A 24,036-nucleotide genomic window follows, 5' to 3' on the forward strand; every position below is an offset into this window, starting at 1 on the left:
TCTGGCGCCAAGATTGCGACAAAACATGTCATAACACAAGCGGTAACATCATGATGAAAAAATGTAAAAGAATAACAACCGCACACAGATATTCTGTTTAAGGAAACCAAAGCCCAAGTACTTATGCTGGTCGAGTGAAAACAGTAATATTAGTAGATCACATCAGTGAGAGTGAGAGGAAAATCAGACAATCCATTCAAAAGTAATAATACAATACAATACAATACAATACAATACAACACAATACAATTGGATCATTTATATAGTGCTCTTACACAGTCAATGACTGGTTTCACAGCACTTTACAACAACATTCAGTCACAAATTACCATCAAAAAGGAAAGTCTTAAGATTCTTCTTGAAGACATCAAGGGATGGGGAAATGCGGACGAACCGAGGTAGATCGTTCCACAATCGTTCGGTGCAGCCGTCACAAAAGCATTGTCCCCCGCTCTACTGTTGGTTTTGGGTACATGGAGTAAGGTGTTATCTGCACTTGAACGTAGTCGAGGTCGAGCAGAACAGTATTAAAATAAAATTTTAAAGTTTTGGTGCCGCCCTTGCTGGATGAGGAGACTACTGCACTTCATTAAAGATAACAGTATTTAGGAAATGTAGAGAAAATGTGACATAATTTCACCTTCCTAGCATAATGAAAGAGCGCCTGTCTTACCTCCTTCTAAAAGCAGGGGGAAATAATATTCCTGTCATATTTTGGTAATAAGTCTATGGAATGCGTACTTTTCATGAAGAAAGAAATAATTTCATGGAATTCTCCTTATATTTACTTTACATTGTTGCCCATCGCCCATAATGACATCATGAAGTGTAGAAGTCTCCATATCCAGCAATGACAAAACCGAAATTGTAAAAATTCATAACTTTTTAATCAGTTGTCAGATTTTCCTCAAGCATTTGCCGATGTATTCTACTAAAATTGCTGCTTTCACCCATGTATACCTATTTTTGGCCTTTAGTTTCCATTTGCATATGCATCATATATCATTTGGTGCTGTCGTTGTTTTGTTCCAGTGTTCCACGTGTTACAAGCTTGGCTTTTTAGTGGAACACTGTTTTCCATCGTTATAATTATTTACTATTTTTGTTGCCATGACAAAGTGCATTGTTCCTTTTTTTATGACATATTTCGTGCATATACTTTATATTGTATTTGAAAAAAAAAATGCCCCTATCAGACAAATGAAAGACAAATCGAAAACTTGTACCGCTTTGGATCATGTTCCTTTTTTTATGATGGAAATAAATAAACTATTGAATTGAATTGAATTGAATTGAATTTAATTTAATTTAATCGTAAAATGATATGAGAATATACCGATACGATGACAGGATATGAGACATAATATTGGGAATGACAGTGCTTTCTGATACAATACGGTTGTGACTGTAATGCAAGATATCTTGAATTGTTCACTGTAAAAAGTCCGGTGTTAAATATGAAACACGGAGCTGGTGTTAAATTTCCGCTGCTCATATATGGTGCTAGATTAACACCTCCGGGTGTCATTTCAAAATGCAAAATTGTTTTCTTGAATAGCTTCTTAATTATTGTTCTTTTTGTTGATTTTGAACTTCAACAAGACGATCAAGAAATTTCCGATAAAGTACTTGATTTTTGAAAAATGGTGTTAACACATTTAAGCCACAGGTGGTGCAGTTGGTGTGGTCTCCTACTGAAGCTGGACGGATGTTCTACCAATGACATTAATACCAGCAACATCAAATCAACACCATGTGGTGTCATTATTGAATTAACACCAGCGCAGTGTCAAAAATATCACCAGCTACAGTGTCAAATTAACACCACGAAGTGCCAGGTGAACACTTTTCAACACCATCACAACATACTTTCTACACCTGTGGGTGTGGTCCTCTATTGACACTTGATCGATGTTAGATTTGACACCCACTGTGTTAAATCTAATACCGATGTTTTTGCAATGTTCTTGACATATTAGGTGATATGTATGACGGTATACACACCATGCTCTTAATAATCAGTCATCAAGGTTAGATTGTAGTCAAAACTACGCTTCCGCATTCACCTTGTTTCAATTTCTAATGCTTATATTTCTTCCTTAGTGGTGCCCATAAAACAAGATTAGATCCCATTGTGAGGATTACTGAAGATTACAAAATTTCAAATCATGACAATGTCACAATACTCTACCTTCAAACTCGTGCAACTGTAATTGCCTTGTCTGAGTTTCAAAAGGTATACATACATATCCCTATCATACACACACCAAAAAAAAAACACACACAGAGGGAATATACTAGTGTAAATTTCGATTGTTGTTTCTTTTTAAAATCTTGGTTGCCATGGCAATACAAGGGTAGACCACTATCGCCTACAGCGGTGTCAACATTGCGATCATAATTCTGATCGTCTACACGTGACACGATTTTGCTGATCCTTCAGACAGTTCTTGACACACATAGGGCCTACTGATGAATCTTTATCACATATCGATTTCTCAAGGAAGTGTTATTCAGATCGCATTACGCGTTAAAGTGCAAGCCACACACACACACACACACACACACACACACACACACACACATATATATATATATATATATATATATATATATATATATATACACCTACACACACACCTTTGCGCGCGCGCGCACACACACACACACACACACACACAAACAACGTACACAGCCATACACACTAGAAACTCTAGAATTAAGGAGTATCTGTTTTGGGGTGATTACAAATTTCTTCTCTTGGTCTTTTTCCCCCTTTCTACTCGTCGGACGACCCCTAGGACGTATTTAAAAGTTGCATTACCCATCTGACAGTCTAGAATAGATAAGCCGAGGATTAATATTGAGGAAATCTCCTGTTTGAAATTTGCCCGGAGCCAAAAATGTACCTTACTAAATTAAGTCTGCAGCTCTTCCTCATTTATTCCCTTTGCCCAATGATTACACCTACACGAAGCCTACATTGATCTTGCTTAACCCCTTGAACTCCGGGTAATGACAATTTCCCAATTGCTGAATACAATCCAGTGTAGTTTTAAAGCTACCAATGGGTTAAATAACTTCTTTTTTCTGGATGGCTGGGGATGGTGGGATATACAGGAGGGATGGGGGTTAGCAAGGTGGCCCATGTGGGTTTGTGTACTTCCCTTAAATGGGTATTCGATTGATCATTCAAATTCGACCTGTTCTTTGTCTTCCTACATAGTCTTAGCCTAGATTTGCCCTGGGCAACTTTTATACGGTAAAGATTGGGCCATTTTGATTTGGTTGGTTTATCTGTGTGTGTGTGTGTGTGTGTGTGTGTGTTGTGTGTGTTTTGTTTGTTTTTGAGAGGGTAGTTTTTGTTAGGAGAGAGAGACTCTTGCGACTCCCGTTTTAATATGGTCAATCTATTCATGAGAGATTCACAAAATAGACTGTATAGATTTGTTGGTGTGCTTGTTTGTTATTTCGATATTGCTTTATTGCCAGGAATTACGGGGGAAGTTGAACAAGATCATAATATACCGTCATTTTGAGGTCACGATTGTCAAATACATTCATTCTGCCCTGTAGGACTCCGATCTTCTTGTTTATAATTCCAAATGCGAAATTAAAATCCGTTGGTGTGTACAGTTCTAGGCATTGCTTGACTATTTCAAGAGAGCGATACAGCAATCTAAAGGGAAGTACATGTACTTATATAGATAGATAGATAGATAGATAGATAGATAGATAGATAGATAGATAGACAGACAGATAGATAGATAGATAGATAGATAGATAGATAGAGAGTGAGTGAGGGATGGATACAGAAAGAGAGAAAAACTCTCAAATTGTATTGATTTATAGATAGTTAAAACATATAAATTAATCGTAATGTCATGTTTCAGTGATATATCACATTGAAAGAGATTTGTAATTGCGAACAACAAGAAAATAAAAAGCAGCGCTGTTGTTGTTATTTCATCGGAGGACCCTGGCTGATTGTTGTGGACATGATCACGAATGTAAGTCACACTTACGTCTTTCAATATGCAGAGGCGAAGCAGGCACACCCTCCACACAATTATTTGATTCCAAAAAATATCAGACCTGAGGATGTAAGAGATATACATGAGTATCAAAAGAATAGTGAGATATTATATTTGTATAATATACACATAAGATATTTCACTACATTTGATCATACAAGTACTGTATATTATTATACGTGTATAGTGTGGATGTGTACGTGGGTGACTGTCTTGATTTATGATTTCCTCATTCTTTTTATCACGAGGAATTTTCTCTTTTGCTTTCAGTTAAGATACACGGCTACAATTTATAACCACAGTATCGTTCATTTTCCTGCGTGCCTTCCCAACGCCCATGACATTTCGCATGAATATCGAATTTGGTTTCAATCGTGCCTGAGTCACATTATGGTATATGCTCTCGCCTACGGCCTCGGAGGCAAGAAACGAAATCCCTCCGTGAGTTACCCTTTTCTTGCCGTTGAGGGTGTATGCCTTTTTTTTTTTAAAGTAGCTCCTCAGACAAAATAATCCAATATATCCAGACATCAGATTACCCCTTTTCATGGCATGATCATCAGTAGGATCCTGTCTAATAAGTTTTCTGACATTGGCATTGGTTTTGGTGTAGTTTCAAAGAACAATTGCTGTATGAGAAAACTATTGTGACGTCATGTATGGAAATCGATATAAAGAAAATATAAGGAGAATGTAAAATAAAAAACCACGCGTTTTGTATGAAAAGTGCACACACGCTCGACTTGTTCCTGATTATGTTAAGAGTGAGAGCATTGCCCTGTCTCTGGAAGAGATAAATCTATAGTGCTCTGTCATGGTGTAAGATAGAAAAGTGAACAGTCAATTTTCTTTCTAGTTTCTTTATATCGCTTTTCGTAAGTGACGTCACAAAGTGTTGTAGAATACTCATCCAGGGATAGCTGCTTTAAAACTTTAAATGTTCATAGATTTTTTTAACGGATTATCTTATTTCCCTCAAATTTCGCTGATGTGTTCTTCTAATTATTGCTGCATGCATTCCCTCAATTCATAGGGTTTTATTCTCCTTTAATGAATAGGTTGACACCGTATAAACTGGTAACCCCATCATGCAGAGACCACTGAATACACCATGCTCGTCGAAACCAGAAGTGTAATGTCAGCAGAAGATTGGGTGGGGGATGAAATAGATTTATTCCTTTGAAGAGTGCGGATTTCTATAGTCTGCGCATCTCTCAATGTGCAAATATTTACATTTGACATTTCCACATCGCACAAAACGTCATCTATGTATTTAGCATGGTTACGAATTATATCACTTTTTCATGAAAATATGCACACACACACACACACATAAAGAATGTCTCACAACTTTCTTATTCTATTTCAGATTTGTTGTTCTTTATTTTGCTCTTAGATCATAATACTGTTCACAAAATTAACATGAGTATATTGGGAGGACTGGCACATTATTGGGGCTGGCTACTCTGCAGAACGCCATGCAAAATAACTGAGCAACTGGCGTGACTTAATATGTAGAGGTTCTAACATCACTGCTCGCGCTAATTGGTGTTCTCTAATTCAATTGGGGTAGAAATTGAGGCTACTAATACGCTTCACATTTAGGATCCATCACAATTTCCAAACGAGAGATATTTTCCTTATGCTAAAAATGTTTTACCTAATCATTGGACCGTCGTGTCGCTGGAATATCGCTTAATTGTTTCATTTATCAAGAAAGTTATTATTTCACATGTGTTGTATAAGTGCGTCATGACTGTAATGCCCTATATCGAATTATGTTTATGGTTTGTGTAAATGTAATGTTCCCATATGGATGAAAGCTATGAAAAATAAAGAAAGAATAAAAACCGGGGAGGGGGAGGGGAATGCAATTACATAGCTTTTATTTCATTTTTTATTTTGATCTGGTAAATGAGACATCTAAGTAAGGAGACAGCGGGTGTGTCTTCGGGGGATGTTTGGCTGGTTGTCTGGTGCTCCGGTTAATTCAGCCCCTGGATCCCCCGGCAATATTGGAGGGTTGCATGAGGTATCATCCACCCCGTCCCGTCCCCTGGCTTACAGATCACTGCCCGGTCGTTGATAGCCTTCCCTCGTTCGCTAATAAACATGGCGCATTGCACTCAGTCGTCTGGTCGAATAAAAACAAGCAAATAAACAAAATCTGAAGGGAAAATAATTTCACGTAATGATTTTGAACCCTCTCTCTTTAACTCTACACTTATTTTCTTTTGTCTGGCTCAGGACTTCTTACATTGTTACGTCCTTCCATGCAGTATGCTGTAACCTATGTCAACAACTTCTCGAAAACAAGTTGAAGCTTTTCTAATACACTACTTCATGTTTATTTCTATTCTTTTCTTGTTTTATTTATAAACGCAACATTGGCACACTTTATAGCAATCTAAAACATTTGATGAAAAGCACTTAATGATATAAAATGCTGGAAACATCCATTCGTCGTACAGCAAAATAGAAAATAAATACAATATTTAACATTAATGTACCTTATTGATAAATGCATGGTTATAAACAAAGAAAAATGAAGAAAGTGCAAGTATATAGTATATATACACAGTCGCATACATACATACATACATGCATACACACATACATACATAAATACATACACACATAGACATACATGCATATGCACATACATATATACAAATGATCAATGTATACACACATAAGACACATGACTGCGTGCATCAAATATACACATAGGTCACATGCGTAAATCATATGCACATAGGCCTACTTCTAGAATTCTTACGGACGAAGACACAGGTTCGCATTGGAATCATATATACAGGATTATCACTCCGTGTATCATATCCTCGTCCAACAAAAATCGCCCCAAACTCTCATTAACATTTGGCCTTAATCTTCGTGACTCGCCCCGCTCCCAGCTCAATGAAACGCTACGCGAGCGTAATGTGATCAATCGTTTTGATGACCCGAGACTGGAAAACAGGAATGCGTTTCAGACGCAATTGATTGATTCATATCGAGAGAGAAGTGAATGAAAAAAAAAAAAGAAAGGAAAAGAGGAAAAAGTCACGTAGAGATAGTTGTAGGTCAAGCATATGTATGTAGGTCTCTCTCTCTACATACAAGAGAATGCGTTTTTCTTCTCCCCTCTACACCATGAGATAAAAATTCGGCTTGGCATTTGGAAACAGTCGGGTTTTGTTTCTGCATCGAAGGATGAAAGTCAGCACTCTGTATAGTAGTCTGACAAAGCGCCGTTCAATGGTCTCCTTCTCCTTTTGACGTTACTGAGTGGCAACTTAATTATCAGGGTCTAGAGTTAAGAGCGTGGCTGCCACAGACTATTTTAGTTGGATACAAGAACGAGATTCATGTTGTTCAACAATGGTCTTCTCCATTTTCCATGTTTTCTTCTCTCTTCCTCTCTTTCTGTCCCTCGATGTGAATTTATATATATTACAGGGCTGGAGGTGACTTGGTGGCCAGGGGTCATCAAACATTTATGTCAGGCAACCAAATTTCCAAATAGGCTACCTTTTGTTGGCCCGATCGGGCATTTGAGATTCAGAATGGATTGTTATGTTTCCGTTTACATCGGGCCACTACATTTCCTTTTCTTTTTTTCTTCTTCTTTTCGAGCCATCAAAGAGTAGGGAGGAGGTTTATGGTTGAAATGATCGACTTAAAACAGGATTTGTGTTATATTTTGATATAAACACACACACACACACACACACACACACACACACACACACACATACAATTTTTGCGACTTCTGCATACTTGGATAAGAGGTAGCGACCGATATGCTGTTACCTGCGCCTGACAGTATTATTCAATCAAATTAAATTATTTTATTTCCATATAAAGTGATACAAAGCAATACTAACGCTCACATGAGTACATAACATTTTAAGTGACTTTGAATCACATAAGATTCAACAAAACGTGGATGCAATTATAATAAGGTCAAATTTGTTTTTAGATAAATAAACAAGTAAGCAATACAATTTCATATTCTAACTCTATGTGGAAATGAGGAATTCACAAGAAAAGTACAGCTTGTAAATTTTGTGAATTATACTCTAGGAGATGAGGGTATCTCAAGATCCGTCAAGGACTCCATATATGAAAACTTTGATATCATGATCCTTCAGGCGAAACAAACAGAAGGAAAGGACTATGACAAGGACAAGAACGAAAGCTGGGACGGAACAGGCAGGAAAACATGAACACGAACAGGAATTATTGACAATATCGTTACTGGTAATGAAGACACTTGTCTTAATTGCTCTGTTTGATTAACTTACTCCAGTCATAAAAGACTACTCCCACATTGAGGCGTTAATCGTATCAGCTTTATTATAACTCCTCCAACCCCCCCCCCCTCTCTCTCTCTCTCTCTCTCTCTCTCTCTCTCTCTCTCTCTCTTTCTCTAACAGAGGACAGTGGCTTATTTCGTGTTTACTCTACAGATTTACAAGTTTGGTAAAAAGAAAAACAAAAAGAAAAATCACGATTTATTCAGCAGTGACTGCCGTCGACTTGTTGATGTTCGAAACTGGATACTTTGACTTATTCTCTTCAGTGAAACGATATGTCTTGGGGGCGGAAAGAAGAAGAAGAAAAAAAAATCGAAAATCGGAAACCGATCATTCAGGAGAGTTTGTGTTTGATGACGCCCAAACCTCCAGACTCACATCCTGGTGTAAATCATTTGCATGATATTCAGAATTCTCCTCGACGCTTCTCCCGTAGTAAATTTGAACGGATTAAAGCAATGGAAGAACAGCTTTCGGGGCCCATGCTGATGTATGGAGTGGGCTTAATGTAACCATTAGGGGCACGTATACACAGCTCACATCTGGGCGTATCTGGTTATGGATCACGTGTTCATGACGGAAAAAACCCCAAACAAAAACAAGAAACCACTAATTCATAGGGCACCCGAAATCTTGAGATGAGGATACAAATGTATCTGAAATGAATCTGTAGGCCTACGACTGCAGTGTGCGAATCGGGGAGCGAAAGTGAAGATAGGATAGGGCTAACATTAAGGTCACATAAGCCACCCGGGGAAACTGAATCCAGGCTCGCCCGTGTAAAGGTCTCAGAGCTTTTATCAAGGGAAACGCCATCTTGATAATATGTAGATTTGTATGAAAACAAAAATATCAGAGAAGTATAGATAAGGGGTTCCTCAGGGTTCTGTCTTAGGACCACTGTGTTTCATAATGTACACAGCTCCCTTAGAGGATGTAATTGACAAGTGTGGCATAAGTAAAATTACATATGCTGATGATACTCAGATTTATCTTTCATTGCCAAAAAGCGCTAATTCTGATGTAGCAGTTGGTCAGATTGAATCATGCTTAGGTAAAATTCAAGATTGGTCTTTGCAAAATGGTTTGAAATTGAATCTTGAGAAAACTGAAGTTGTGCATGTAAGATCTCGTAACAAGTCCTCAACAACTTTGTCCGTCAATGTTTGCGATACTCCTGTGCTACCAATTTCTAAGGCACGTGACCTTGGTGTCATTATCCAAGATGATCTTAGTATGAAAACTCACATAAATAACATAATATGCAAATCTGCAGCCATAGGTCTACACAGGATTGGAAAATTGAGACACTTTCTCGATAAAGCAACTACAGAAAAACTGGTTCATGCGTTTATTTTTAGTCATTTGGATAATAATAATGGTTTGCTCATTGGAGTTCCAGACTCTCACCTGAAAGGACTCCAACGGATACAAAATTCAGCCGCAAGGCTTGTCACACGCAAAAGGAAATTTGATCATATAACTCCGATTCTTCGTAGTCTTCATTGGTTGCCCATAAGAGCTCGTATCAGGTTTAAGATTTTGACCCTTGTATTCAAATGTTTTCATGGAAATGCCCCTGCATATCTCAGTGAACTCATCAAGCCATATCATCCTGGTCGTAATCTGCGCTCAAAATCAAAAAATCTCCTCTCTGAAATAAGTGTCAAATCTAAGACATATGGTGATAGGTCTTTTGGAAAAATGGCACCCTCATTATGGAATAATCTCCCTCTCAGTGTTAGATGCATTACAGATTTTGATAAATTCAAATCTGTGTTAAAAACTCACCTTTTTGACAATTGTTGATTACATGTTTGAATTAGAGAAATATGTGATAGATTTTGTTTCATTATTTTGTACACGCATAGACACATAGACACGCATCTTATGGTATTATGCGTTTCTAAGAACTGACTATTATTATAAGTGGAAATTGACAGATGAAAAATTAAAGTTATGAATTACGAAAGTTGGCAACTGTATGAATATACAGGTAAATGGATATATGGATAGATAGATAGATACATACATACATACATACATACATACATACATACACACATACAAAGAGTGAGAGACAGACATAAGATAGAGAGATAGAGAGAGAGAGGCAGACGGAGAGATGGACAAAAGACAGAAGGAAACGGAGAGAGAGAGAGGGAGATGGGGTGGGGTGGGGAGACAATAACTTTATATTTCGATGAATTAGGAATGGGACACTATCTCAAGGTATGGATGCATGCCCAAGAATGGTAACCTGAACTCCAGTAGCTTTGAGCCGTGACGAGGATGGCTACCAGTTGACCGCAATACACAGAATGGATCTTTAAAAGGAGAGCTATTCATTTTGTCACACGCCGTCGATCTTGCTATTCTCGCGGGTACGATCCTCAGTCTTCCAAACATACAAATCACTTGATATGTCGTAAATACCAAAACAAGGCATGACTCTTGTGGGGAGAAGTCGACCCAACAAGCATATTAATAACGATAATAATACTCATAGTATTATATTTTAAACAACAACAACAACAAACTCACACACACACACATGTAAATGTGTATTCAAGGGTATCCAAATGCAGAGAACAAAGTTTATTGAATGGAAAGGAGAAACCCACGCATTCTATGATTTATGTGATTGATGCTGTGCTAGCATCAGAGGACTGCATTCATGGCTTGTGGCGTGGATTATCTGATCGCATGATTGAACGTGTTATGCGTGATGTGCATGCATGTAGTCTGTACAGCTGTCATGGTTTCTATCTTTTTTGTCCCTTTCATTAAATCAGTTTCCTTTTCAGTATTCTTCAAAGAAAAAACAAACAAACAAACAAGCTACCACAGGCACTGACAGGTTTTTTTTATGCTCGCTGGACTGTATACTATTTGACTTTGTATAGTGTTGATGACTTTGGGAATGATAAACTACTGCGTACTACTAAAGTGGATATTACTCTTAAAGTCGTTATTCTAATTCTCCCTGTGATGTACGATATATAATATGTTATAGCATTATATTCATAAGAGATAGAAAAATGTGGGAGACAGACATGTAGATTTACAAATACTTGCCAAGGCATTTCTTTATACATTGCATCGTGGCTTCTAATCTTTGCGTTTTGAGATGAGTATTCACACATGTGTCCACACTGCAAAAAGTCCGGTATAAAATATGAAACACCGTATGTATATCTCTTTAAAACATAATTCATTCAATATTCTTAAAACCTGCAATTTGGATTTGAAAATTCGATAAATACAGTTTGCTCTGGCTAGGTTATCATTTAAAACCTCTTCATACGTTTATATCTCACGAAATCGCTCTCATTATACTTCTGACATTTTTACCTCTGCCATTATTACCTCTGCCGTTTTTACCTCTGCCATTTTTACCTCTTCCATTTCTGCCTCTGCCACTTTTACCCCTGCCATTTTTACCTCTGCCATTTGTACCCCTGCCATTTTTACCTCTGCCATTTTTACCTCTGCCATTTCTACCTCTGCCATTTTTACCTCTAGCCATTTTTACCTCTGCTATTTTCACCTCTGCCATTTTTACCACTGCCATTTTTACCTCTGCCATTTGTACCCCTGCCATTTTTACCTCTGCCATTCTTACCTCTGCCATTTTTACCTCTGCCATTTTTACCCCTGCCAATTTTACCCCTGCAATTTTTTATCCTGCCATTTTTACCTCTGCCATTTTTACCTCTGCCATTTTTACCCCTGCCATTTTTACCTGGCACCTCTCACTTATGGGGTTAGATTAATACCTCCGGATGTCTAGTCATTTCAAAATATAAAATTGTTTTTTGAATAATTTCTTAGTTACTGTTCTTCTTGTTGATTTTGAACTTTAACAAGACGATCAGGAGTTTTAAGATAAGGTACTTGATTTAAGAACAAAAAAAGGTGTGAACACATTTACACCACAGTAACACCAGTTGGTGTGGTCTCCTATTGATAATATCAAATCAACACCATTCGGTGTCATTGTTGAGTTAACACCAGCGCAGTGTCAAATTAACACAACGAAGTGCCAGGTGAACACTTTTCAACACCATCACAACATACTTTCTACACCTGTGGGTGTGGTCCCCTATATTGGCACTTGATCGGTGTTAGATTAGACACCCATGGTGTTAAATCTAACACCGATGTTTTTGCAGTGAACATGCTATGGAGCATGACATGTTACCTTCGTTTTTACAGATCGCCCCAGTATAATGTAGAATGACTATTTCGCCACCAGTTATTCAAAGCTGCACGTTTCATCATCTTTGCACGCTTTAGATATCATGGTTTATTCATAATAATTCCATGCTGAACAAGATAACCAATATCCCCTGAAGATATGTTTTGCTTTGGGGAAGAAAAAATACAATAATGTGTAATTGTATTGGGGTTGGGATATCAATGACTCTACTGCTAAAACAAACCATAACGCTGGAATCGCAACCGAGCCCTATACACCTGCTATTCGCGATCTTTATGCTTTGAGTATCTTTTCTTTTTTTCGGAGACTTATAATTAAGTGCATCCATGTTCATCTATTTGCCATTGATTGTGTATGTGAGTGTACATGCCTGTCTGTGTGCAATGTGCAAGTGTGTCTGATCTCTGAGCGTGTGCGTATCAGTGCTGTGTGTACGAATCTTCGGAAAGATTTCAGTGGAAAGGCAGGGGATTGCTGACAGTCGCCAATTCCTTTTGGCCGGGTGGGGACCGGAAATGAAAGCATCCCCCGTTTCTGTGGCCATCTTTCGTTTGAAGTCACCGTGGAACCAAGCTACCAATCGCATCAAAGACTTCCATCTCCCTCTGGAAGAGACGAGCTGTGATTAATTCTGCCTCGGGATCAATTTTCCATTCTTTCCCATCTCGTTCATTCAGCGCATTTAGCCAAGGCGGAGGAGACCGAGCACATGGGCGTGATTAAGAATGTTTCCTTTTTTCCCCCTGTATCTCCTTGATCCTTCTTCATCTAGATTGAAAGAATATCGATATTGACAGAATCGTGCAATATAGCCATAAATTGAATACATTCATGACACACACGTGCACATTCATCCACGCGCAAATGCAAACACAAGAAAACGAATGCTTGCGTTTGGTATGCGTCCATATCTTCGTTCATTTTCATGTCAATGATCAAAACATTCCTTGAAGTAAAACCACTGCAAGATAACGGAATCTTCAGAAATATGTCATTTTCTGAGGAATCAGATCTTTTTCATTTTGTGAATAGCCATCAAGCAGTGTTACTTTTTGTGGTTTCAGTATCCTCACTTTCAATAACAGAGGTATAGGGATAGAAAGATTGTCATGTATTCGGCCAATTTTGCAACTAATTTCGTCTCGAAGAACTCTACGGCGAGGCGTCCCCTTTCGTACTGCTATATCAATGGCTCAGTATGCGAAACTTAAGGCAAAGTGATCTGAAAATTTCCAGAAAGAGAGAAAAGCCTTTTATAGGTGGAACAAAATAGGGGAAGTAACGAGAGCAAGGCCTACAAGGGCAGGCAAAAAAGACCTATCGAAAAGGCTAGTCTAAAATGAAAGAAAACATGAAAAAAAAAGAAGTAAGTGAGCTATGAAGAGAGAGAGAGAGAGAGAGAGAGAGATAATGAGAGAGACAGAAGAAAAAGAGAAAAGAAAAAAAAAGCCGAAGGGATGTTCTTGTCCTTGATCGTGGAGTGCCGATGATGTTGTTCCAGGTTTCATCGATCGCACCCCGCTCTATATGCAACTCCGAGGTAAATCTGGCCAACTGATGAAAGCGCAGCAATTAAACAGAATCCAAAACCGTGAACTTGAGTCCTGCCTCTCCTTGCAGACAATATGGGGACTCAATGAGCTTTGTTGTTTCTGCTGCTCTTGCTTCTTGGTCCCAGTGCCTTCAAGCAATGTAGGAATGGACAACAACAACATCAGTAAAATCAAGAATCGACAGCGTTGTCCGTCAGCAAATATGGCAAAGTATTTTTTGCCGGGTTTTTTCCTCATTTGCAAAGCGAGCTATGGACCAATCTTGTATTGCTAAAGCGATATCGATTATTGTAATAAAAAACGAGCTGCAACCGTTTTTTTTTTTGCCTCCTATAAGGCTTTATACCAATATCTCAAACCGTGCAATTTCGTGGGTGTGAGCGTAGATGTGTGTGATAGTGCGAGCTGTCACCCGCAGACCCGGGACAGGTTCAAATTGAAGTTATTTCCTCTGACCTGGGACTTACAGTACGAACAAAACTAATTTTGATAATCGAAATAATAACATTGAACATAGAAAAATAATATTGATATTGGTAACGATAACAACAACAACAATGATAATAATGATAATAATAATAATAATAATGATAATAATAATAATAATAATAATAATAATATTACAGTAATGAGAAGAAGAAGAAGAAGAACGCAGAAAACCATAAGAATGATATAAAATGACTATTTAGTCTTTGATTATCATCATTATTATCGTAATAAGGATAAGATTAACAGCATTTGTAACACCGGTAATAATCACAGTTTTATGATAACAATAACAAGAACAACATTCGAATGTAAAGGACAAGAACAAGAACGAGGGCAATAAAATAATAATCAGAATGTAAACTTATCAATGACATTATGATTATTTTCATTATCATTACAACTGCATCATTATCATTATCATTACAATGGCATAAATACTCTTCTTCAGAACAGTCAGGGCAAGATCTTCACAGAAGTAGCACGCATGCTATCGATTCAAGAGGATTCCACCTTCCAAAATCCCTGTATTATCTCCAAGGAAGACAGCACCCAGGACTTGAACCCTGGAACATGTATTTGAGAGTCTACAGCATTATCGTTTTACTACAGTGTTCCATTTTGGCAAAGTTAAATGAAAGGCAAGATATTCCCCAGGAGATATCCAAAAAAAAAATATTGCAATGGATGATATATCAGATTCCGAAGGTTTGTGAACTAGAACGCACCGTCTGTTCATTTTCGGATTGACGAACCTTCGGAATCACGCACTTTATTTCATTTTCGGAATAACGAACCTTGAGAATAACGAACCCTATTTCAATTCAGGATTAATGAACCTTCGGAACAAGGAAGCCTATTTCATTCGTGGATTAACGAACCTTCGGAATAACGAACCTTCGGAATAACAAACCTGATTTCACTTTCTGAATAACGAACCTTCGAATTTACGCACCTTATTTCATTCTCGGAATAACGAACCTTGAGAATAATGAAAGTTATTTGATATTAATGAACCTTCGGAAGAACGACGCCTATTTCAATTCTGGATTAACGATCCTTCAGAATAACAAATCTTAATTACTTTTCTGAATAACGAACTTTCGGAATAAAGAACCTTATTTAATTTTCTGATTGACGAGCCTTCGGAATAACTAACCTTTGGATTGACGAACTGTAACCATAATGGCCCACCCTATCCTCACTGGAGTGATCGTTACAAGTCAATACACAGTCGTGAAGTCTGATATTAGGGAGCTTTAGATTTTCGCGACGGGGACATTAAGAGGAAAAAACATGTTCTGCTCATCCGCAGAAGAGCGCGTCAAGTCGATCTATTTTTAGCTCGCGTCGTCTGAGTTTTTCACTACGCGTTCTGGGCTATTTTTACGTCCGCACAATTTGCGACGTAGAGAACTACTTCATGCACCGATCATATGGGGGTGCCATTTTATTTTTTTATACTTTGCGTCCCAGCGTAATCTAAAGCTACTTTTCAGCACGACGCAGGGGAGAGGAGAACGTCCAGCTCAAGCGCCGTCTCAAGCGTCCGCGCGGCAAAATCTAAAGCTCCCTACTATCAACCTATATGACGGGGTTCTATGGGCACTGAAAAAAAAAAGAGCGAAACGGTTGTCAACGTGACCCTGACGTAAAAACTGTCGCACTACTCATAATAATGTATTACAATACCATCAGGCTCTTCATATACATGACTTTTCATTGTAAATGAAAGCATTTAATACCATCAGGGTCCTTACGTGCGCATAATCATTGGATTAACGAACCTTCGGAATAACGAAACTTCGGAATAACTCCTCAAAATGTCCGGATAAACGAATTTAAAGAATTCCCTGTTTCGGAATAACGAACCTTCGGAGTAACGAAACTTCGGAATAACTCCGCAAAATGTCCGGATAAACGAATATAGGGAATTCCCTGTTTTACAGAATAACGAACCTTCGGAATAACGAAAACTGATTTCATTTTCGGATTAACGAACCTCCGGAATAACGAAAATCACCCGTTGTCATGCTTCATGTACTTTGGTAGAAAAAAATGCTCCGTGTTTTTAACATGCCGTATATCGCCAATACCCTCTACATGACTCTGCCAATACTTGTGCCTACATTTCACCTTTAAAAAGCCCAAAATATGCAGAAACTGTCTATGGTCCAGTCATTATAGACTTTGTATACAACTACGCAACATAGATGTAAAGATCATGCCAATAGTTGCCACAGTTGGCAGACTTATTTTATGCTTTCTAGAATAAGATTTTCCACTTAATCTACTACTATTGTTGTATTGTCTTTTTTAATAATTATGTGAATTGGAAGATATCAGGAAAGTACAACAAATATTGATGGAAGTGACCAAACAACAACAACTACTACTACTACTACAAAATGTTATTGATAAGATTCATCCTAAACGAGGATATCTTGGACACATGTTGCTATAAATTGCCACAAAAAACACTGCTTTTATATACCATATATACAAATTATGTATATATATATATATATATATATATATATACATATATATATATGTATGTGTATATATATATATATATGTATATATATATCTGTCATATCTCTCTGTTTGTCAGTCTATCTGTCTCTTTTTCTCTTTCTCCCTCCCTCCAACTCCCTTAAAAGACACTCGAGCAAATATAAAGCTATAAGAAGACACTATAAAAAACAAAAGGTCATCTAAGAACCGGGCTCCGTTTGGTGTCATGGCGCCTGTACCGCGCAGTAGCCGCGATCAATCGGAGCAAGCGATCTTCCCTTGGTCTCTCGGAACGCCAGCCCGCGATGAAAGCCCGTGATAGTGATGTCACTGAACCCCCGTGATAATTGACCGCCGGCCTTATCTGATTATGTATGCCATCAAGCACATTAAAAGCTGGGCGCGGTTGTTGTGTTCATTTTTTTTTTCTCACTCCTTCTGCTCTTTCCCATATTCTTTTTCTCTTTGGGTGGTTTCTCTGGTTTTCTAATTTTGTCAGAAAGAAAAAAATAGGCTTGAATGGCAGCGTCGGAAAGATATATATGCTTATCTTTTAGACTTTTATATCGCATGCATGATAAACCATGACATTACCGCACAGACCGTCGCTTACAGTCCTTTTCTCTGAAGGTTCGTTAATCCGCAAATAAAATAGGGTTCGTTATTCTGAAGGTTCATTATTAAATCCGAAAGCAAAGTAAGGTTCGTAACTCCGATGGTTCGTTAGGATTTAGTGTTTGTTTGTTTGTTTGTTTACCTGTTTGTTTTTGCTCGAATTTATGCACTTTATTTCAATTTCGGATTAACGAACCTTTGGAATAGCGGACCTTATTTCATTTTTGGAATAACGAACCTTTGGCATAACGAATCTCATTATTTCATTCATTCATTCATCAGGTTAAAAAGAAAACGAACTTTGCTGACATTGCTGTAAAATGTTCATCAAGTTGTTGAGGAAAAACTCTCGCATGAGAGAATCATTTATCCAAAATGATTAATTTTAACACCACTGAATTGGGGGAAAATAAGTACATTAGATCCGGCCACTATCATCTGAGATCTTTGCCATTTTATATTGCATTAAATAATCATTCACATTTTTTTTTTGTAGCTTGTTGGTGTTTGCGACACAGTAGAAGGGACATTGATATTACATAGAGGACCATGCGACAAAATGTAACTCAAACTGGGAAACATGGCCAGACGATGTCGCGTAATTCTCGTTAATTTGTCACGTTTATATACGAGCGTGAAAGAGCTGCTCTTCTGTAAATGACTGTGGGTGAAGCGACGCATTTATGAAACGCTTCATAACATTCATGATGACTGACGTGAAAGAATCAGGGACTCGCGAGCGACTTCGCAGACGCTATATAGAATAACGAATTTGAATGAGGTATAAAATCGCAACCGCTCCTTCATGGTAACTTTCATGCACCGCAACCACCATTATCAAAAGATATGTTACGGAAATTTTCGCCTTCTCACTTGATGATGGCTATGGCCATCACAATGATAATAATAGTAATGATGATGATGATAATAACAATAATAATAATAATAATAATAATAATAATAATAATAATAATAATAATAATGATAATAATGATAATAATAATAATAATAATAATAATAATAATAATAATAATGATAATAATAACAATAAAACAAAAAGGATGACCTTAATGAGAACATGATAACAAAAAGCAAGAAGGAAAGAAGACTTTTCTTTTTCTCTTTCCTTTTTTCTCCTCCTCCTCGATCGGTATGTCCTCCACATGAGGACTCGATAGTCCTCCACATGACAAAAAAAAAGAGGGTTTCGGAAAGAGGGTCGCTGGTATTTCCAGTCACGTCTACAAACAAAGAAGCACCAATTGATTAGCGAGCCGACGCTAAACGAGGGAGGAAAGACCTGAAAAGAAAAGAGGAAAAAGGAAGTACATACAGGGATTTTGACGAATTTGATGAAATAAAAACAACTTCGCCTGATATCAGTCGAGTGCTGCCAAAGATAGAACAGATCGAAATACTAAAGAAGCAGTTGGGGATGGGGGGGGGGGGGGGGGATGGGCAAGGGGGTGCAATGGCTTCGCCGGTATCTGCGATGAGTTTTTAGTCGGAGATTTCGGGTCAACAACTGAGTGAGAAGGAAGAAAGGGCTGCCATGCAGCTTCAGCGATGTCCTGATGTTAGATAAACGGGGCTAAGTGCTGGCGACAGTTTGCGATGGATTCCCTGTGATGTTCATGTGCTCGGTGTTAATGCATGGATAACATCTTTCTACCCCCGGGGGGAGGGAGATGCAAGCTAAAGCGGTAACGACATTCCATGAATGTTAAACACGTAGAGCAAAAAACTGCGGTGTGGGTTTTAAACAGGACCATTTTAACTTGTGCAGCGTTTCCGATGCCCACGGGCCTGCCTAAGGTGTTCTTCGATGCTCTGGTGTAGTTGTGTGTGCGTGTGTGTGTTTGTGGTTTCTTCCTTTTATCATTGGGGGGGGGGGGGGGGGGAGGTCAATGTCTTTCATGTTCATTTTTTTTTCTTCCACTTAATGACAAGGGGAAAATATAACCACTGAGGAATTACTGAACGTTTGCTTGGCTTAAGAGCAGTTTATACTGACGATAACGTGAACACATCTATTACCACGCTTGTTGTATTTGTGTTTGTGCTTTTAATAGCTATAATTTTAAGTTTCGAGGTACACATTATTCATACATGGTTGGCACAGCGCGAAACAAACAGGCGACGCCTCAACACTTCGATGTTAATGGGAATTGGTTCATTCAGGTATGTTACCATTAGTATGCCTCTCCTGCACGTTCTCACCAACATCAACAAATTTGTGTGCCCAAATTTGTTAGCATGCATTGTGCTTAGAAAGAAAAGTTATTTGTTTGTTTGTTTTTGGTCATAGTTGCTGTTGCTGTGGTTAAATGATGTTGTGATAGTAGTGATATTAGTTATGAATGTCGCTAAATATACTCAGGGCAGCTTAAAACAGAGTTCAGAACTGGCTGCTATTGTATTCTATCGTGAGCTATCGAGCCATGTGAAGCCATGAACACAGGTAATACAAAAATACGATGTCTTGTGTTAAGACTATCAATCAGAACCGAACGTAAGAACCGATCAGAACCGTACCGAATCGTATTGGTGATTGATAATGGCGTTATCAACCCCTCGATTAGTTTCTGTTTTTGTTTTTGTTTTTTCTGCAGGGATTCTGAAACACTACGAAGGTAAAGACATTCTTACCTACGCCAAGGAGGTTACTAGTATACGTTTTGGGCGGCGTTGGTTTGTTTGTTTGTTTGTCTGTCTGTTTGATTAATTGTTTGTAAAGTAACTCAAAAAGTTATGAACGGAGTTTGATCAAATCTCAGGAAAAGATAAGATGAAATAAGAAATAGACGTTGATTAAATTTTGGTATCTGACCGGATCACCGTATGGATTCAGGATATTTTGAAGGATTCTTATTCATTGGCAAGTAAAATAGGGTCATTGAATGCTTTTTCAGCATAGTGTGCTTGGAGGTCTAAGCTCTGCGAGTGCTTTTCTTGTTCTTTTCTTATTTTTTCTTGGTATACCTTGAAGCTCATAATTCTTTTTGTACTATACGTTGTCTGTGGTATGTATGCCAGGACAAATTTGACTTCTTCCTCAATTTCTAAAACAATTGGCTCTTCCCCCCCCCCCCCCCTCTCCTGTCATGCCTATTTATTTTTGTCAGAAAGTTATCAGCAGATATCAGCCAAAGGTACAGATTTAGGAACGTTCACTTGCAAAAACCAGCATGCCAAAACTTAGTGAGTTAAATCGTGTTTGTTTTGAATGATTCCTCTTGTATTTTTGTTTAGGTAATATGATAGGAACAATGCCAATTCCATTTCTCAGTCCCCACCCCCACCCCCTTACACACTTAAAAAGGTGAAAGACTTAAAAACAGTGCTTAATGTGTCTGTTTGTGTGTATGTGTGTTTTTGTATACAGGTGTGTGTGTGCTCTCTCTTTCTCTCTGTCTGTCTGTCTTTGAGTCAGTATGGAAGGGAGAATCATATAAAGTCAGACCTGTCTCGTGGACAAAGAGCATGATAATCATTATCAATGATCATTCTTCAACTGTCCGTTGAAATTGTATCGCTGAAGTGAAGTAAACCGAGGTGTCTTCTACTGTGCCTCTGGCCAATTCCCTCGATGAACTACCTTCACCGGTTTAATCATGAAATTTTGTGGGAAAGACAGAATGATTTAAAGCTGTGTCTCCATTACATACATGTACATGAGGTAGGTCTCTCGATTTGATTGATGATACCACTTTTAATTGCCAGTGTAATAGTAAAGGTTTTTTGTTCCCTATCTTTTACGTGAAGTCATTTTCGGCCTGCATGTTGATTGAATTTTTTCTTCAATCAACGTTTCCCGCTGTCGATTTTCTTTTTCAGTTCTCCCTGAATCTCACTAATTACAGAAGTTGCTCGGTATTGTGGGGGGGGGGGGGGGAGGCGGAGGAGGAGGAGGAGGCTCGCTATACGTGCAAAGAACGAAGGCGAGCAAGCACCGTCTGAAAATTCTTCCCTGAGAAACTGGGTCAACCGAATGAAGCCTCCCAGTAAGATAGTCTGTTCATTAGTGAGTGATGGCTTGACTCACTATTGTGCCCTCCTCCCCCCCCCCTCATTTCGCCCCTCCCCTCCTCTTTCCCCTGTCTGCCCTCGCCTCTTCAAAGTCTCTCGCGGCAAGCTAAAGAAATTGAGAACAATATATACCGCCAGGTTAAGACGTCCACCGTGGTTGTATGCGAGAGGGAGGAGAAACACAGACAATAGGACTGAATTAATGGGTTGAATGAATAAAGCAATCGTGCTCGGGAACTGGATGAAAGTTGAGGTTTAGGATTGACAGTAATTCAAGGCAATCTCCAGATGGAGCTGAAAGGATTTAGGCATCATCTCTGGGAATTGAAAGCCCATTCTTGCATTTTCTTCAATCACGGAAGGAACTATAACCCTGAAGTCTGGTATTCGAATATTGCATTTCCTCTAAACCGTTCTTTCATTTTTTCTGATTGATAAGTTAAGACATCTGCTGGGGAGTGGAAAGCTGGGAATATTGAAAGATTTCAAGGAAACGCTTACACAAAAGAATCTGACCTACGATAACTCCATATTTCTTTTTTATCTATTGAAACGTTCCGTTTCCATTTATTTCATTTCATTTCATTTCATATTTTATTTATGGTCAAGACAAGAGAAAATTCCGATAGTATTCTCATTATGATCATATAATTATTGACCCGCTACCAAAAAAAAAGTTTTTTCATAATTTTTGTAGCATTGATTGTATCAATTCATGACTATTATTTCTAGTTTGTCGCCATGATTATTGTAATCTTAGTCATCATCGACACCATTGCTGCTCCTGCAATACGCCTAAAAATAAAAACTAAAAATAATATAATTTCTTCCGAACCAGATAACCCCACATATGACTGCATGAATCTGATATCCATGATTATAAAATGGGTTCAAGAATGTAGCCAATAGGAAGCGCTGAAATGAGACACACCTCCTTCCTTTACTTCAGTACAATTGCACTGCCTGTAATCCTATGGTAGATTGCCGATCGTCTGTGCGCGCGGCGGCTCCTTTGATGAATTGCATGCATACGCGCTGTCAATCCTGTAAACAACTTCTAGTTCGGGCTGTCGGCCGGCCGGCCTGTCTTCCCTTGTGCATAACATGTGTGGCGTACGTACGTATACTCTACTATACGTACACTTTGTACAGTACAGTAGACCAAGCGTTATGGGACCGGACGCGTACATGGAGTCACTTTGAAGAGCAAATCCAACGATTTAGCAGGTTAATTCTCACGCCGTTTTCAGAGTATGTTGTCTAGTAGGCCTATATGAGGAGTCTATATCAAGTCTTTAAGGTAAAGGGTGCATATTCTATGTAAAATAAGTAAGTTTTCATGCGGGAACTTAAGTGTCCGGAAACCCAACCCCCATTATACTTATACTGTATGTGCGGGACTTCCGCGAGTGCGACGTGCGTAAATGTTTGGGACGAACATCTTCGGACGTCTTGACCCACAAAGGTATGTGAAAAACGCTGAAAAATGATGTTAGTTTTCGAATTTTCGACCCATTTTATAAAACAAATGATGCACAGGATTATTTCGTGGCGTTAGTGGAGGCGTATAGCTCACTCTCGGGTATTTACAATGTAGTGCATGTTTCACAATTGTAAATACCCTCGAGTGCACCACGCGAGGGCGCGCTCGACGGGCGCGCTCGACGGGGAACGGACGTGTTTTTGAGAGCTCCTGATTTACACCCCAGTTTTCCACGAAATCTCGGATTATATTCAACTGTTTGTTAATATCTGAAGAGAAATTTGTCACTGTAATGATTACCTTTTTTCATGGAACGTAAGTTGAGCGATGAAATGGAATTTTAAGTCTTCCTTGGGTTGAGCTGCTTGCCACCCCCCGACCACACTGTCACTGGGAGATCCAACATGGCGGCCTGCGTTAGTCGTCGGTAGCGGTACAACGTGAGTAGAACCCAGACCGGGTTATAAGCAGAATGGGTTCACGTAGAGACACCATTGTGCGTTCAGACATCCTCCTTCATACCCTAGTCCTTATTGTTTGTTTTTATGTAACATGTTGTAGTTGTGGGTTTGAGAAAAACACTGCTCTGTCTAACACCTGCATGTCAGTCGTGAATGGTCATGTACTACAAGGCCATGCCCGTGGGAATAGATCTACATTCAGCATCATGCAGTTCCACCAGTGTGCTAGAGTGTCAACAGCATGGAAAATAACCCACTCACACCAAAGTAAACTGAGATCTGTAGTCCTACTACTGATACTGAGCGGAGACATCCAA

Source organism: Diadema antillarum, unplaced genomic scaffold (genome assembly GCF_040938485.1).
Source record: "Diadema antillarum isolate AM-2024a unplaced genomic scaffold, OU_Dant_1.0 seq00000897_RagTag, whole genome shotgun sequence".
Classification (NCBI taxonomy): domain Eukaryota; kingdom Metazoa; phylum Echinodermata; class Echinoidea; order Diadematoida; family Diadematidae; genus Diadema; species Diadema antillarum.